At 44.4% G+C, this 17,573-nt stretch overlaps 1 protein-coding gene across 1 annotated transcript in view; it reads right to left on the reverse strand.

Moving 5' to 3' along the window:
* Positions 1-15,233, reverse strand: part of WAPL (WAPL cohesin release factor) — a 56,094-nt gene extending 40,861 nt beyond the window's left edge. Inside the window, exon 1 of the mRNA XM_083439906.1 lies at positions 14,689-15,233. The gene's annotated coding sequence lies outside the window, so the exon portion shown is untranslated. The remainder of the gene's footprint in view (positions 1-14,688) is intronic.
* Positions 15,234-17,573: the final 2,340 nt, after the last annotated feature.

The following is a 17,573-nucleotide window of genomic DNA, read 5'->3' on the forward strand; positions in this document are numbered from 1 at the left end:
GTTTGCGGGAAGGACCCATGGGGTAAAACAGGGGTAGGCAACCTAAGGCCCATGAGCCACAAGCAGCCCACGGGGGTCGTTTAACCGGCCCACGAGCCACCCCCAAACCGAGCCACTCGCACATCGAGTCCCTTCGCACTGCAGTAAACCGGCGGTGCACGGCAACTCGCTTCCGCGGTGCCAGAAATCACGTCTGTGCATGCTCAGACGCCGAAAATTGTGTGTGCAGACACAGATGCCAGAAATTGCAGCTGCGCATGCTCACAATCCTGCCCACAGGGATCTCCGCTGGAATGAACTGGCCAAGGCGATGTAAACCTTGCTGACCCCTGGATTACAAGCAGCATGCAAACAACAACAACAATTTTATTATTTATATCCTACCCATCTGGCTGGGTTTCCCCAGCCACTCTGGGAGGCTCCCAACAGAATACTGTATTAAAAGCATGATCAAGCATCAAACATCAAAAACTTCCCTAAACAGGGCTGCCTTCAGATGTCTTCTAAAAGTCAGAAAGCTGTTTATTTCCTAGACATCTGATGGGAGGGCGTTCCACAGGGTGGGCGCAACTACCGAGAAGGCCATCTGCCTGGTTCCCTTTTAACCTCACTTCTTGCAGTGAGGGAGCCGCCAGAAGGCCCTCGGAGCTGGACCTCAGTGTCCGGGCTGAATGATGGGGATGGAAATAACAACAACGCATACACACAACACCACCAGGGCCGGATTAAGACCTGTAGAGGCCCAAAGCACTTAAAAGATTTTGGTTCCCCTATTGTTGCTTAGTCGTTCAGTCGTGTCCGACTCTTCGTGACCCCATGGACCAGAGCACGCCAGGCGCTCCTGTCTTCCACTGCCACCCGCAGTTTGGTCAGGTTCATGTTTGTAGCTTCGAGAACACTGTCTAACCATCTCATCCTCTGTCGTCCCCTTCTCCTTGTGCCCTCCATCTTTCCCAACATCAGGGTCTTTTCCATAACTAGAGCAGGGCTCAGCAAACTTGGTTCCCCTATATATATCTATTTCAAAATACAGTCGTACCTTGGGTCCTGAACGCCCTGGAACTCGGACGTTTTGGCTCTCGAATGCCGCAAACCCGGAAGTGACTGTTCCGGTTTGCATACATGCTTTTGGAACCCAAATGTCCAATGGGGTTTCCGCAGCTTCTGATTGGCTGCAGAAGCTTCCTGCAGCCAATCAGAAGCCACAATTTGGTTTTCAAAAATTTTGGAAGTTGAATGGACTTCCGGAATGGATTCCATTCAACTTCCAATGTGCAACTGTATAAACAATATTAAACCATAAAATACAATTTTATTTTTCAAAATAAAACAACCTAGAGTAAGATGGAAAATGTTTCTTTTTCTATATTTGTATAAATAATGTTTATTTTCAGCTGCACCACATGGTCCGTGGTAAATCTGGCATTGGAAAATGTCTGTGGTGTTTCCCTTCCCTTGATGCCTTAATTATGTGCTTAATATTTAATCCAGCCCCAAACTTCTGATTGTTCTCTCGTCTCTAAATGCACAAGCTTCTGCTGACATTTAACTCCTTTTCTTCCTGTGATTTGGTTTTAGTGTGGACCAATGTTGTATATAGTCTGATTCTCTAACCTAGCAACGTAACTCAGTCAGTAGAACAAGAGACTCTTGATCTTAGAGTCCTGGGTTCAAGCCCCACATTGGGCAAAAAGATTCCTGCATTGCAAGGAGTTAGACTAGATGATCCTTTGTGGTCACTTCCAATTCTACAGTTCTGTGATTCTAAGAACCTGAGTGTGGTCAAACTGGAGAACGTCCAATAATGGGCAAGGGCAAGCTGGTTAAGAACTCTTAACTCACATTGCTCTCATTGGACTTTCTGGACTTTACTTTGCCCCATAAGAATTAATTCCATTCACATACTGGTATATGGAATAAAATAAAGGAGGGCCCTTGATGAAACTGTTGACGAGGGCACTGGCCCCCTCCAACCCTACCTAGGAGACTGTTGAAATCCTCATCATAGTTACTTTATATAGCTCGATCAGTATAGCAGTGCTCTACCATGTAACAAAAGCAAAAGGGCAGGTCCCTACATGAATAATTTTAGACTAAATTTCAACACTGGCCAGAGTCAACAAAAGGAGAGGAGGGAAAGAAGGATAACTAGAGCAGGGCTCAGCAAACTTTTTCAGCAGGGGGCCGGTCCACTGTCCTTCAGACCTTGTGGGAGGCCGGACCATATTTGGGGGGGGGGGGATAATGAACAAATTCCTATGCCCCACAAATAACCCAGAGATGCATTTTAAATAAAAGCACACATTCTACTCATGTAAAAACATGCTGATTCCCAGACCACCAGTGGGCCAGATTTAGAAGGCGATGGGGCCGGATCCGGCCCCCAGGCCTTAGTTTGCTTACCCATGAACTAGAGGGAAGAAATTGTTGTTGTTGTTATTTTAATTTCTTGTACCCTGCCCATGTGACTGAGTTGCCCATCCGCTCTGGGCGGCTTCCAACAGAATACAAAAGAATATTTATTAAATTTGAAAACCGCCCTTCATCCAAAGATCACAGGGCGCTTCACAACATAAAAATACAAAATACATAAAGTTAAAAGGGACATTTGTGATGTTACATGTATTTACATTTCATTTCAATCTGTTCTCCCAGTTCATTTTCCTCCCTCTCTCATTCATCTTGGAAACTTCTGGAGGCGGTAATCTGGTGGTTTTGGTTAGTTTTTGTTTTACGTATGTTGATATTGTAAAACACATGTATATTGATGCGGCTTTGTGAAATATTTTATGAAGCAATCTTTCTTAATTAGTATCTTAAGAATCAGTGTTGTCTGACAAAAGTTCTGCGCTTGCTTATGTGCCCAAGGCCATAGTACTGAGTCTACTTTTGAGGCAGAACTTCAACTGATTTTAGCCAGCAATCTGCAGTTCAGCACCAGCTTCTGACTGGTTGCTTTCCCTTACTGAAGGTATTGAAACCTGGCACATAGATGGCCTGAAGCCTAAATGCTAGAATACGTCAGCTTTGTAAATGCCGGCAAGTGAAAAACCAAATATCAGTGACTGAAATCAAAATTCAAGAGCTGGGGAATCAATAAGTGATCCCTATCGTGGCTCCACTGTGTCAGAAGTGCAAGCCAGTCAGCAAAGAACTGCTGTGCGCTCAAACACCCTTTCTTTTCTGCAGTTTACACTCCCATATGGTACAATCATGCCAGTTTGAGAATCCTCCCTAGTAGGTAATAGCTGCTGGAAATACTGGTTCTACAGGATGAAGCAACAATGATAGTCATGCATCTCATACAGTACATCTTCACCAGTCTTCACCCCCGCCTCAACTCCTATATGAACAATGAGCAACGTTCGCTACTGAAAGACAGCATTACTAAACTATATTGCGTTAAAAATCTCAGTTTTTAACAGGATTGCCACCACTGTTTCTCATAGAATGTATTTTAAAGCAAATTTTACTTGGGAGTTCTTTCTCTCTCACACACAAAAATTGTGCTAGGCTGAAAGAATTACATTAAGACCAGCAATATTTCTGTGTGTCCTGCACATCCCTTGGTTGTCACAAGTTTTTGTCTAAAGCAAAATCTGAAGTGAATTCAGGTTCATTCTCAGGCAGAGATATGAGAAACCTTGAGGAAAACCAAAAGGTTGTTTTTTAAAAAAATATAGTTATTTTAGGCTGGGTTGGAGTGGGAATTGCAGGATTACATTTTCTCACGTTGTAGCTATCTATGATAAGATGTGGTAAGATACCAGATGGTTGAATCCAGCAGGACTTAAATCAGTGCAGTACTGTTGAAGCTAATGGGGCAAGTTAGGCTGCATTCCTAACCCCCTACCTGGGAGTACACCCCATTTAATTTACTATGTCTTACTTTTATGAATAGGCATGCTTAGGATTCTCCTGCTAGTCATGTTTTGGTCCCACTGATTTCATTGGGACAAAAGCACACACAGTACTGGAATGCAGCCCAGGATATTGCCACTGGCATTTGGGGCAAGTTAAAGTTCTTTTCTTTGGTGGCGTTTGGACTTTTGGTTTTATTGTTTTTATTTCATGAACATGGCTTGCTGACATGAGTGTTGGATGACTAGGATGGTGATGGGCGAGGGGGCAACAGGGTTCAGGGTCATAGCCTCCTCCTGCCCTGAGTATTCAAGATGAGGAGTTAAATCTCAGAATGAGGTTGTGGGCCATATTAAGACATGTCGAAGCCCTAAGGTATATCAAGCTTCAAATGCCCCATAGCAGTAAGCCCCACACTGGAAAGTGTATAATTCTCACATAATGGAAATAATAAATCATATTTTTGTCTCATCAGAACAATGATGTCTGTTTTAGGTTCTGCTTTCCCTGTTTATTTTCCAACCAATTATGTAAAACTTGAAATTCTGTTGTTGTTGTTTTTTTTAAAAAATGCTAGTTTCCTCAGCTTGCACGGCCCTATACCCAGCCTTCTCTCCCTTTTCTGTCTTAACAACCATTTTTTCTCCTCAGCAAGTTCTTCTAGTCTTTGTGTCACTTTCTGTGGAAGGGATTGAAAGGGGCTCGTCAATAAAGCACATGGCAAAGAGGGCCCCAGCCTCCTTTAACTCCTAGGATGTATAGCAGCCATGTTACAGGTCATAAAGTCCATAATAAGCACCCCTCACATCCACCCCATTAACCTAAAGCAGTCCTACACTTCTTTCATAGTCATGTAGAATCCTGAGAATTGTAGTTTGTTGAGGGTGCTGAGAAGTGTGAAGTTGGCACCGTTGAGGTACCACAGTTTCCAGGATTCTTTGGGGAAAACCTTGATGTTAAATGGATATGGGTGGAGGAGTGAAACCTGACGACAGAAACTCCCACTCCCAGAGATGGCCCCTGGACATCCCAAGGATTCATTCACACAAGCACACGTTATTTATTTACAACGTTTAAGATATGACTAGGTCCTCCAAGCAGGCTTGCAAACTTTCTTGACAAAATACAGCTGAACAGGAAAATATAATCCACCCATCAGAACACAAAACACAGAGAGCCAAGTGCCAGCAATGGCAGGATTAAATAATGGTGAAACCCTCAGTAAGGTAGTTAAAACAGCTCAGTCTCCATCTTGCCCAAACACACCTTGTGAAAGAAGGTCCTAGTAGCCCATCAGGGGACTTTGCTTAATAGCAAGCAATCAAGGAATACCAAAGTCCATCCATATTCCACTGCAAAACAGAACAGCCTAGCTATTACATTACAAGAGAAATTCTAAGGAAGGGGGCGAGGGGAAGAGCAATTCACAGGCCACTGAAATCTCAGGGTGGCTGTGTGGTTATGTACCTCCAGCAGGTGACAGAATTAATGATTCAGCTAGAATAATGAAGCAGAATAAAATAGATTTTTTTTTAAAAAAAAAATATGTGTGTGTGTGTTGTCACTAAGAGGCAATGCACATCTGTCAGTAAACGCATTAAAAAGCAGCACTAAATAAATGAGCTGCTCTACCCAGTTTCCTGTGATTCTAATTATATTGGTAGTACCAACCTCTGTAGTGTATTAAGCAGATTCTGCGTGTTTTTGAAATCTAAGAAAGTACCAGATGCACTAGATAGATGATAGATAAATCTGAAGAAGTTGACAAGCAAAGTGAAATCACAAGCCTATTGATTGGCTATTGTGACTTCTGTAATAAAAATAGATCATTACCAAAGCACAGAACACCCAAACACAAAGATACATGCATCTTTACCCTGACTAAAGGTATTTGACTTACCCCACACTGTTTTTGTTTTTGTCATTTGTTTTAAACTGATTTTAATGTTGTATTTTAAATTGTTGTGTCCTGCCCTGGGAACTTATGACACTTTCAGTAATAAATCAAGATGATAATATGATAAGTTGACACTTGTAAAAAAATAGAAAATAAAATCAACAGCCATCCCAACAGCTTGTAAGTTTTAAGACTGTTGCCTCTTTCAAACATTCCTATGGATCACCTACTTGCTGAGAGGCTAAACAATCTAGCCCATATGTGCGGGTTTTTTGGTACCTTGAAATGATCACACTTGAAAGTGGGTAGGATAAAATGAACAAACATTGTTCATCCTGAAATAATTCCATTTAGAAAGCTACTTGAGGATGCCCTTCGGCTCTCAGAAAGAGCATTGTTGTCACGTGTAAAGTGAGGAGATGAACTTTGCTCATGGCTTTTGGGTAAATAAACAGGGACAGAAAAGAATTGTCAAAGCTAGGTGAGGTGGGTGCCCAAAACTGTGATCTGGGGGAGGGGCGGGTGGGACTATATTGGGTGGTTGTTTTTATTTTGATTATATATTTTGTGGTTTTAGATTTTGATTTTTTTTCTGCGAACCGCCCTGAGACCTCCGGGTATAGGGTGGCATATATATATATATATATATATATATATATATATATATATACACACACACACACACACACACAGAGAGAGAGAGAGAGAGAGAGAGAGAGAATAAATAATAACCGCCATGTGTCAATTTCCCTCCTCTGCCTACTTCCCACACTTCAAGTAGGCAGGGGCGGTGGTGGAGGGAAGCCTAAGGCTTCTTCTGCCCTTCCTTCCTGCCAACATGAACTCTGGGAAATGTAGGTGTTTTTCTTCCTCCTCGCTCACTAAACAGAAGTGGCTGGAACCTATAGAATCATAAAATTGTAGAGTTAGAAGGGTCCACAAGTGTCATCTAGACCAACCCCCTGCAACACAGGAAACTAAATAAATTAATCTAGCTACTTTTTGCAGGAAGATGGAGTAGGCAGGCTGCCTAAGTGAGCAGCTGATACGATAATCTTTATTGTCATTGTCCCATACAGAACAACAAAATTGAAAAAATCTACATCAGACATTCAAAAACCAACAAGCCTGCTATCCCAGCCTGGTTAGCCCCCTAAAAACTCTGATACCCCATAATTAAATACAATATACTCCCACAGAGACTACCTTACACTGTGTTTAAAACCAAAATCGCATTTGGATAGAAACTGTTTCTCAGGCGGCTAGTCCTAGTCTTTATAACCCTGTAGCTTCTTCCAGAAGGCAGAAGCTGAAAGAGATCATTTCCGGGGTGCGCACTATCCTGCACTATCTCTGCAGCTTTCTTATGACACCTGGAAGCGTAGATTTGATCCAAGGCGGGAAGAGTACACACTTGGGGCACACTTGGGGCAACCAGAGACTCCTGAAGCCTGTGGGTCAAGGCTCTAAGGCCCATGGGCAGGGTAAGAGCTCCCTTTGGTGCTAATGTGACTCACTTGCCTGACGTTTTGGGATCCCAGGAAAGTTTCCTTACTCGCTTTCAGAAGTGTGGCTGGTGTCACGGACTGGTTGGACGCAGAGGAATGGTGATAGTAATCCCCTGGGGAACCCCCAAGGGAAGAAGGCTCAGAGCCAAGGGGTTGGTGGTGGGACAATGATGAGCGGTCAGAGGGAGAAGAGAGAGAATACTGGGAGGAGGGGGTGATCTTGAGGCCCTAGCTAGAAGCAGAGGCCAGTTTGTTGCTTCCCATCAGCTCTCCACTGAACAATGGCATAATATATTCTCATACTACCACTAAACCTTTTGGTTCAGCAATCTGTATCAAACTGGACACATGCATTTGGGCTGCTGGGCCTGTGACATGACTCCGTGCAGGTGAAGCCTTCAGCAGAACGTCAGCAAACACATTCCCTCCCCAACAAGGAGGGGAAACGAACATTTTTGGCTTCTCTGCAAAACAACCTGTCACTTGTCCTGGTTCCAAGACGCAGGCCTGCCTGCCTTTGTTTTCTGTCCATTTTGCTCCTACAAAATAGACTAGATTCTTGAAAAAAAAAGCACTGGATGATTGCTCATTCAAGGGCTGCAACATCAAAGGCTGGTTGGTCCTTGAGACGCACCAAGAACATAAGGTCAGGTGGGCACATTTTGAAAAGTCAAGTCACAAACACTTTAGTAGAGAAAGGAAGACACTTAATGCCACCTGAATGAGGGCGAGAGTGGTATGTGGCTTAAATGGTTTTACAATTCAATTTTCCAGTGGTTTAGGAAAGGTTAATATAACTCTTTTCCTTCCTTTGAGATGCAGTTTACAGGCCAGACCATTTAGGATCGTAATTGTTCCTTGCAACAAAGTATATATATTCAGTGCTTTTTTTCTAAAAAAAAAAAAAATGTTTAGGGGTACTCTCATTTTCCTATTCATTTTGAAATACTGCCCCTCAGTGAGGCCAAACTTAGATTCACAAAATGTTTAGGGGTATGCGTACCCCTATGTGCCCCCCGAAAAGCACTGTATACATTCAGTTCCTACCACTGGATCATTTCATATTTTTACTCCCATCTCCCTAGGCATAGTGAGAAAGCCGCCACAGGCAACTGATTTTTGGCATCGTGAGAGGGCATCAAATCATGGGCGTAGCCAGGATTTTTGTTGGGGGGGGCAGACCTTTTGTTGGGGGGGGCAGAACCTCAGTTTGCTATGCATTTTTAAAAATTTCTATTGATCGGGGGGGGCAGCTGCCCCTGCCTGCCCCCCCCTTGGCTACGCCCATGTATCAAATTGTTCATTATTTTTTCTGTTCTGTTTTCATTTGCTGAGGGCAGGGAGAGATGCTTATGCGATTTTCTGTCTCAGGGGCCAGCCTTGGGTATTATTGATGCCTTGACTGGGGAAGGCATTTGCCACTCTCCCCGACAGCAAATAAATAAATACATGTTCACAGGAACATGAGATGCTGCCTTCTGCCATTGGTCTATATTAGCTTAGTATTATCTACACTGACTGGCAGCAGCTGTCCAGGTTTTCAGACAGAAGTCTCTCCTGCCAGCCCTAGCTGGAGATGCTGAGGATTAAAGCTGGGACCTTTTGCATGTGAAATACCGTATTTTTCACTCTATAAGACGCACCAGACCACAAAACGCACCTAGTTTTTGGAGGAGGAAAACAAGAAAAAAAATCTGAATCTCAGAAGCCAGAAAAGCAAGAGGGATCGCTGCGCAGTGAAAGCAGCAATCCCTCTTGCTGTTCTGGCTTCTGGGATAGCTGCGCAGCCTGCATTCACTCCATAAGATGCACACACATTTCCCCTTACTTTTTAGGAGGAAAAAAGTGAGTCTTATAGAGCAAAAAATACGGTAAGCACAATGCCTGAGCTACAGGCCTGTATTCAGCTGGCCTTGGATGCAGCCTGCTTTAGGGGGGGTTACTGTATAAGGGCAGTCTCCCCTCCCCAGCTGACATGGCGATAGGTGCGTCACATAGTCTTCAGACGTAAAGTGTGCCTAGACGCATTTTTATAAAGGAGAAAAGCATATTTAGTGGCATCCTATTGCGTTGGTCTGCACTGACACCTAATGGGAAGCAAAGAGCATGGCAGTGGCTCTGGAGGAAATGCTGGGAATGTTTAACTCACATCTCAGTCCTTCGGTTCATTAAGAAGGAGATTGTGGTAATTCAAGGTGAAAATCATGTTAGACGCCTGAATTACAGTTAAGGCAAAGCTGTGAACTTATTATTCAAAAGAGGATTTGGGCTGCACCTTGAGTGTTTTTTTTTTTTTTTTTAATCATTGTCTTCAAAGGAGCACTGCTAAATTATACATCACCAAGCAGGTCCTTGACAGATGTAAATGCAGGGAAGCAAAGACTGCATTATAAATCGGAGCAGAGCAAAATGAAATTAAAATGTAATTGAATCAGGGAGAAAACCCCTACAGTATGTGGGATCAATAAAGAGCTGCCTGCATGTATTTATAGTTCCGCCCACACCCCAAAATGTTAGCAAGGTGGGATTCTTTGGGGGAGGGGAGAGCCAAAAAACAAAGAAGTTTGTTTTAATTGTTGTAGTTGTTGAGGGAAGCAATTCATATAATATCAACACACACAAGAAGCATATTGTCAAAATGTCAAAGCTAAGGAACAGGCAAAATGCTTCGGGCACTTGGTTGCTTTTTCGTTAATGGAAAGCATAGCTATGACTTCATTTGAAAGCATAACAAAGGGCATGGACTGAGCAAACATGATGCAGAAACCTTGCTGAAGCTAAGCAGGTCTGGGTTTGGTCAGTGCTTGGATGGGAGGCAACCAGGAAATACCACATTGAGCCCCGTCATGGGAGAAAGGTGAGATATCAATGTATTAAAATACATAATAATTTTAAAAAGCATATTGCTACAGTCTCTCCACTTCTGAGGATGAAGTAATCTACAGGGTTTAGTTTTCTTCCAAACAAGAGAGGATTACAGATTTTTATGATAGCTGTTTATTCATTTATACATGTGTGTTTTCACACACACACACACACACAGAGAGAGAGAGAGAGAGAGAGAGAGAGAGAGTATATGCTAAGCATGGGGGAGCAGAACGTCAAGTAGATGGAAAATGCAAGTCTCAAAAATAGCAGCAGTACCCCCAAAAGTAAACCAGATGCTTTGAAGGCCCCCCGAATGATTTCCCCTTGCTGGTGGTTACATTGCCAGATGGTTTTCTTCTCTGGTGGTGCAGACTCTATGTTGTGGAGGGAGGTGGAAATGCAGCATCAGAGATCATTTAAGTATGCAATTTAAGGGCTAATTCTGCTAGTGTTAAAGTGTTGTTGTTTAGTCGTGTCCGACTCTTCGTGACCCCATGAACCAGACCACGCCAGGCACTTCTGTCTTCCACTGCTTCCCGCAGTTTAGTCAAACTCATGCTGGTAGATTCGAGAACACTGTCCAACCATCTCGTCCTCTGTCGTCCTCTTCTCCTTGTGCCCTCCATCTTTCCCAACATCAGGGTCTTTTCCAGGGAGTCTTCTCTTCTCGTGAGGTGGCCAAAGTATTGGAGTCTCAGCTTCAGGAGCTGTCCTTCCAGTGAGCACTCAGGACTGATTTCCTTCAGAATGGAGAGGTTTGATCTTCTTGCAGTCCATGGGACTCTCAAGAGTCTCCTCCAGCACCATAATTCAAAAGTATCAATTCTTTGGCGATCAGCCTTCTTTATGGTCCAGCTCTCACTTCCATACATCACTACTGGGAAAGCCATAGCTTTAACTATACGGACCTTTGTTGGCAAGGTGATGTCTCTGCTTTTTAAGATGCTGTCTAGGTTTGTCATTGCTTTTCTCCCAAGAAACAGGGGTCTTTTAATTTCGTGGCTCCTGTCACCATCTGCAGTGATCATGGAGCCCAAGAAAGTAAAATCTCTCACTGCCTTCATTTCTTCCCCTTCTATTTGCCAGGAGGTGATGGGACCAGTGGCCATGATCTTAGTTTTTTTTGATGTTGAGCTTCAAACCATATTTTGCACTCTCCTCTTTCACCCTCATTAAAAGGTGCTTTAATTCCTCCTCACTTTCTGCCATCAAGGTTGTGTCATCTGCATATCTGACGTTGTTGATATTTCTTCCGGCAATCTTAATTCCGGCTAGGGATTCATCCAGTGTTAAAGTAGGGTCGCCATATTCCCAAAAGTGAAAATCTGGACAGAGCTGTTGAACTTCTTTTTTGTATTTGGTTGAAGTTGTTGAGCTTTTTGGTTGAAGTTGTTGGGGGCTTTTCTTTAATTTTTTAAAAAAAATTAAAATAGCCCAACTTGCCATACATCCGGGTTTTCCAGGAATTGGGGAGGTGTTGCTTAGCAACCAGGCAGACTGGCAAGATGTTTGCTGGTGTATGTTGGGTCCTATACATCCCTGCCCTGAACAAGGACCGAAATAAAAAAGACAGAAAAAACCACCTCTGTTTCTTTGTCCTCAAATTATACACTGTTTTTGTTCAGTTTCCTCAGGAAGCTGTTATCGGGATTTCCTTTCCTTTTCTCCGGACTCCTTATTGTAGTGACTTTGCTAGGGTGGGAACCTGCCCTGCCGAGAGATTGCCCATTAAGGTAATGTCTCAGGCCAACCTTTCCCTGACCATGCTAAAGAGTAAACCATGGCAAGATCTGCAAGTCGCTCCACATTACTTTTGGAGGAGATGCAATGACTGAGCAAGTTTAAACCCTTAAGGGCACAGTTCACCAGGACCTTCTCCTGTGCAAATCTTGACATGGGTGAGCACAGCCAATTTGGAGTAATGAATGGCTGCCATGCCCCATCAGCACTAGAGGACAGCAGTGGAGGGGGTGAGGGCGGGGACAAAATCTGCTGCCTCCCCATATTTTTAACACAGGGGGGAACCCTTCATTTCAGGCCTTAACTGTGATTGGAAAGTGTCCATTTGTCTCAATGAGCTTGTGCAGCCGGACATATTGAAGGACTGTGTTTTCAATTTGGCTTGACAAATCTGAACTTCTGATATTCCGTTTAAAATTCATTTCAGCTGCGATCGTTTTTCAGTTTTCTTTTGTTAAAGGTTCTGTTCACAACACATTTGGAGGCGTAATAATCACAGACCCAACCATTTTATTTTATATCCTTCCTTTTCTTCAAGAAGCACAACGTAGCCTGCACGTTCCTTGCTTTCCCCCCCTACTAACAGCCCTTTGAGATAGGTTAGACTGAAAAGTAGCGACTGGACTACAGTTACCCTGAGAGATTCGTGGCTGAGAATGTATCTGAACCAAGATCTTAAAAAGAGATACAGTGGTACCTCAGGTTATAGGCGCTTCAGGTTACAGACTCCGTTAACCCAGAAATAGTACCTCGGGTTAAGAACTTTGCTTCAGGATTAGAACAGAAATCGTGTGGCGGTAGCGGGAGGCCCCATTAGCTAAAGTGGTACCTCACATTAAGAACAGTTTCAGGTTAGGAACGGACCTCCAGAACAAATTAAGTTCTTAACCCGAGGTACCACTGTACATCAACAGGCCCTGGAATTCGTGGTGAAGCCAAGTTGAGATGCTGTAATGCAATTAAGTACAAGGAAGCAGTCAGTGCCTCAATTAGTATTTTGCTTCATTAGCCGTAATGGGGAAGCCCAACATTCTCAGCTGGCCCTGTCAGTTAATATTAACCACCGACTTCAGAAAGCACTATAATAACAGAACAGAAATGGAATCCCACAGAGACACCAGCAGTACTTGACAAGGAATGCAAATATCCCTCCGCTGAGGAGAGCGTTATTGCCATCCTCAGTTCACACCACTGTAGGGCTTGTTGGAATACTCCAAAGAGAACAACAGAGCCGCATGCCGTAGGTTGTTTTCGTGACCTGCTGCCAGGATAAGAGCAAAAGGCTTGTGAAGACATGCGTGTACTGCGTTATTGTTACAACCCTTAATCAAATTAATCTGTCAAACCACCTCTTTGTTTAGCCCAGCATTGTCTCTTCAGACTGCTAGCAGTTCTCTAGGTTTCTGGGCAGGAGAATTTTAACCCCTCCTGGTGGTAATTCTTCACATTTGATGCCAGGGGTGGAACCTGGAGTCTTCGAGGGCCTCATTCTCCTCTGGGCAACTTTCTGAGGTGTCATTGATGGGTGGGGCCAGGTGCAAAAGTGGGCGGGACATCATGTAAATGATACGCTAGGGGACCTCCAAGGGAAGACGGCTCAGTGCTTGGGGCATGTTTGGGGAGTGGTGGTGAGACGGTGATGAGTGGTCAGAGAGAGAAAAGGGAGCAGGCTGGAGGAGGTGTCAGAAGCTGAAGAGGTAACAGGGTTTAGTGAGCAGGAAGAGGCTGTGGCAGAGAGCAGTCCAGAATCTGAGGCAGGAGAAGAGGGAGGCCAAGAGGCAGAGACCAGGCAGGTTGCTGAAGAAGCCAAGGAGTCCCCCGCTCCTGCAGTAACCAGCTCCGCCCCCCGCCCCCCCCGTCTCCCAGAACTGGCAGAGGCATGAAGACAGCAGCGCAAAGACAGACAAGGTGTCGGAGTCTCAGATTGCTTGGGAAGGAACTGAGGCACAAGGAGACTTAGAAGACTGTGGAATATCTTCAGTCCTCGCAACTGCTTCGTTGGGACAAGGCCTGCTGGGAAGAGTTGCTGTGCTCACTGGGCCTGAGCTGTTTTGTTTCTTTGCATGAAGTGTTCCCTTCACTGATACCTTGTGAGTTATTGCTGACCTGCTCCTGGTACCCGCCCTGAGGCTCACACACAGCTTTCCGTCCAGAGGAGAGTTCAAGGCACAATCAGAGTTCAAGGGCATATTCCAGTCAGGCAAAAATACTCAAAAAGTGTGAAAAGCAGAGCTGGCGAGAGGGGTGGCCTGGGGTGTGTGTGTGGAAACAGTCCTGAGGGCCACATAGAGAGGCTGAAGGACTGCATTTGCCTCTGTCCCAGGCCTGAGCTTCCCCACCCCAGACTTGCAGCCTCTCTCTTCATTCATTCATTTATAAAACAGACTAAAACGTAGATTCCTTCCCTGCAGGGAGATTCCAGTTTACAACTTAACATCCGCAAAACTACTGTGTCTGTCTAGTCGCAATCCCACGTCTCCTGAGGCCACACAGCCTCTGGCTTTACAAAATATCCCTTATTTAAATAGGAGTGCAGCGGAATGCTGTACTCAACCATGAACCTTTGTCAGCTAAAATTGACATAACTCAAAAGACAGTGATCATGCACATGGCTGTCTTTGGAACATGAATAAAACATTTGTGCCGTTGCATTTTAAAGTAGGTTCCCTTTAAAGGTCTCTGTTAAATGCTTGCCATTTACACTAGGTGTGGATCCTGCTCATCAGGATCTAGCAAGGGAGAAACTGCTTCAAAGGAACCGGTGGCAGCAAATTATTTCTGATAGCAGAATCTTGGAAGTCGAGATGTTCCTACCTGAAATATTAGTGCGTCCTTGTGCTGTAGCATGAACCAAGATGTATTCACTCGCTGACTCTTGCGCTTGTTGCTCTCTGTGCGCAAAGTCATAGTGGCGGTGGTTCTTAGTTGGCTGAGTGTCTTGTCATAGCCTGTGTCAGCTCATCGAAAGTGCGTGCCTCTATGTCCCTGGGTGCCATCAGACCTTCCAGTAGAGTGATGGCGGAATTTCCCAGCACTGTCAGTAGCACATCCACCTTGTCTGCCTCCCTAGTGAAGCCTTGTAGTCGGACCTAGCTCCTTATTTGGCGGAGCCACTGTGGCCATTCTGCAGGATGGCTCATATCAAAGTCCGGTGGCGGCCGGCTATGACTGGTAGCCATCCTCGGACCTGGGGCAGTCTCTTGTGCGATTGTGGGTGGTTGCGAAGACGCGGCAGGCACAGTCTCGTTTCCGGGACTATTTGCTGAGTCCAGCGTGGCAGTGAAGTTGCGCTTACTGCGAGGCGGCAGGTGGCAGTGCTGCAGTGCAGTCTTGGGCCTCTGGCAGACGGCGGGAGCTCATCGATCCCACCTTCGTCGCCAATATTAAATGTTTGGAAAAAGTCAAAAGCCCAAGGCAGTACAATGGTACCTCAGGTTACATACGCTTCAGGTTACATATGCTTTAGGTTACACACTCCGCAAACCCAGAAATAGTGCTTCAGGTTAAAAACTTTGCTTCGGGATAAGACGGCGGCAGCAGCAGAAGGACCCATTAGCTAAAGTGGTGCTTCAGGTTAAGAACAGTTTCAGGTTAAATACAGACCTCCGGAACGAATTAAGTACTTAACCCGAGATACCACTGTATAAGTTCCTCAACTAAGTTTATTCAACATTTGTCAGTGACAACAGCTCACTCATAGGAGCACAAGAACCAAACTGACTGGACGCACAATAATAAACCTGAGCATGAACTGACCATTGACAGTTGACGGTTGAAAGTGCATGTGCTTGCTTGCCATTAGAACGTTTGTCTACCAACTCTTCTATGATTGGTCAGAACGTGCCTTGTAACATAAAAAGGTGTTAAACCCAAAACATAGCAGTTTGACATATCTCCTACAAACCCACTTTGACAGACCAATGGTTATCCTTAGGGAACTATACAAGATTTCCATCCTCTTATTCAGGATATGGTAGTTAGATGAAATAACATAACAGGAGCCTTGCTGGATCAGACCAAAGGCCCATCTATTCCAGTATTTCTCTTCACACATTGGTTGCCTGAAAACCTCAAAGCAAGACGTGAGAGCAATAGTCCTCTTTCACACTTGTTCCCCAGCATCAGGTATCCAGTTCAGGGAGGCAGTATAGAGCCACCATCAACAGCAGCCACTAGCAGCTTTATCCTCCTGTCTAATCCCCTTTTGGTTTCACCTACGTCGACACAAGAAGTGTGTGTGTGTGTTCAGTGCACCTTATGAGCTGCTGTAAGTGCATGCTTTGTCAATAAAGAACTAAACTCCTGGCCATTTATCCTGCTTGGGCTAGATATGCTCAGGACACCTGCGTTAGATGGGAGTTTCCGCTGGCTGACCAGGAGGGGCTGGGAGGCAGGGCCCGGCAGCTTTAACAGATACTGCAGCAACTAACAAGCCTGGACACCTTTCTTCACAGTCAGCCCCTCAGATGAACACACCAATATATTTTGCCCTTGAGTTACGACCAGTATGCAAAACACAGGAGGATTCTTTCCCGATGAGCTGAGAACTTCAGGGATACGGTTATAAATATGGCTCACAGTTCACTTTGGTCAACAGAAAGTCTTCGCCACTCATATGTACTCTCCTCACGGCTCCCTCGATTCTGTATTCTGTGACCTGGAAAACTTCCAAGTAGGCCTGACGTGATAAACCGTAGCTGCTCCAAATGTCAGTGGAAACCGCATCCATTTAATAGACTACGGCGGCTCCATTCATTGGCCCTGCGTTCCCAAGAATAACTCTTTAAATTGGCCTTGACAGTGACATGCAAGAGCATCGTGGTATATTATCTGTGATAAATGTTTGCATTTCTGTGAACTGCTTAATAACACAGCATTTACCTGTTAGCTCAGAAGAAGTTGATAGGCCCATATGGAGAATTGGGAATTAATCTTCCTGGATTGCTGGGGAATGGAAATGCAGGCCTTTCCTCCTCCATATATATATACCACCCTCCTCCATATATATATACCACACATACCACCCTGGCATTACTTGCTAATATAACAGCAGCATTGGCGGAGTTCAGCAGCAAATGTAGGCTTGTTGCCCATATGTAAATCTGTGGTTTTTCGTCTAGCTGTTTTGAATGTAGCACTACAGAAGCATGTTTGCCCATATTGTGTGCACTCCTGTCTGGTAAGCAGATTTTTAAAAAAGATTTTAGGTGTTTTGAAAACCTTTGCAACCTGTTTGATCAGGAGAGATTAAATGGTTATAGTATCATTTGAAGTTGCCCCCAGCAGTTAAGGCTTGCTGGTTATTTAAAGAGGTGCTCACTTTGAAGCGGATGGCAATTATACGCATGTGTCAAGAAAACTGGGTTGAATGCAGAAAAACTAAGGCTGGGCTCTCTTTAGGTGGCCAGCTGGTATAGAACAGGGCTTTTGAAAAGGCATTTTCACAGATGAATGAAATCTAAAGGACATTTTTCAATTTCCATAGCAATATAAACGACAGAATAATCTGAAACCTCAATAAATGCCTTTTAACAGTAATTAATGTGATTAAAAGAATTCCATATGTCCAGGATTTCAAAGATGGAATCAACCTCTGGTGCGGGGATTTCTGAAAGGTGGCACTTTGTCCTTGATCTTAGACAAGTCTGTCAAAAAGCTCAATAATTTTAGTGGTTTCCTTAAAAAAGGCTCAACAATTC

Source organism: Podarcis tiliguerta, assembly GCF_965153285.1.
Source record: "Podarcis tiliguerta genome assembly, chromosome: 5".
In the NCBI taxonomy this organism is placed as follows: Eukaryota; Metazoa; Chordata; class Lepidosauria; order Squamata; family Lacertidae; genus Podarcis; species Podarcis tiliguerta.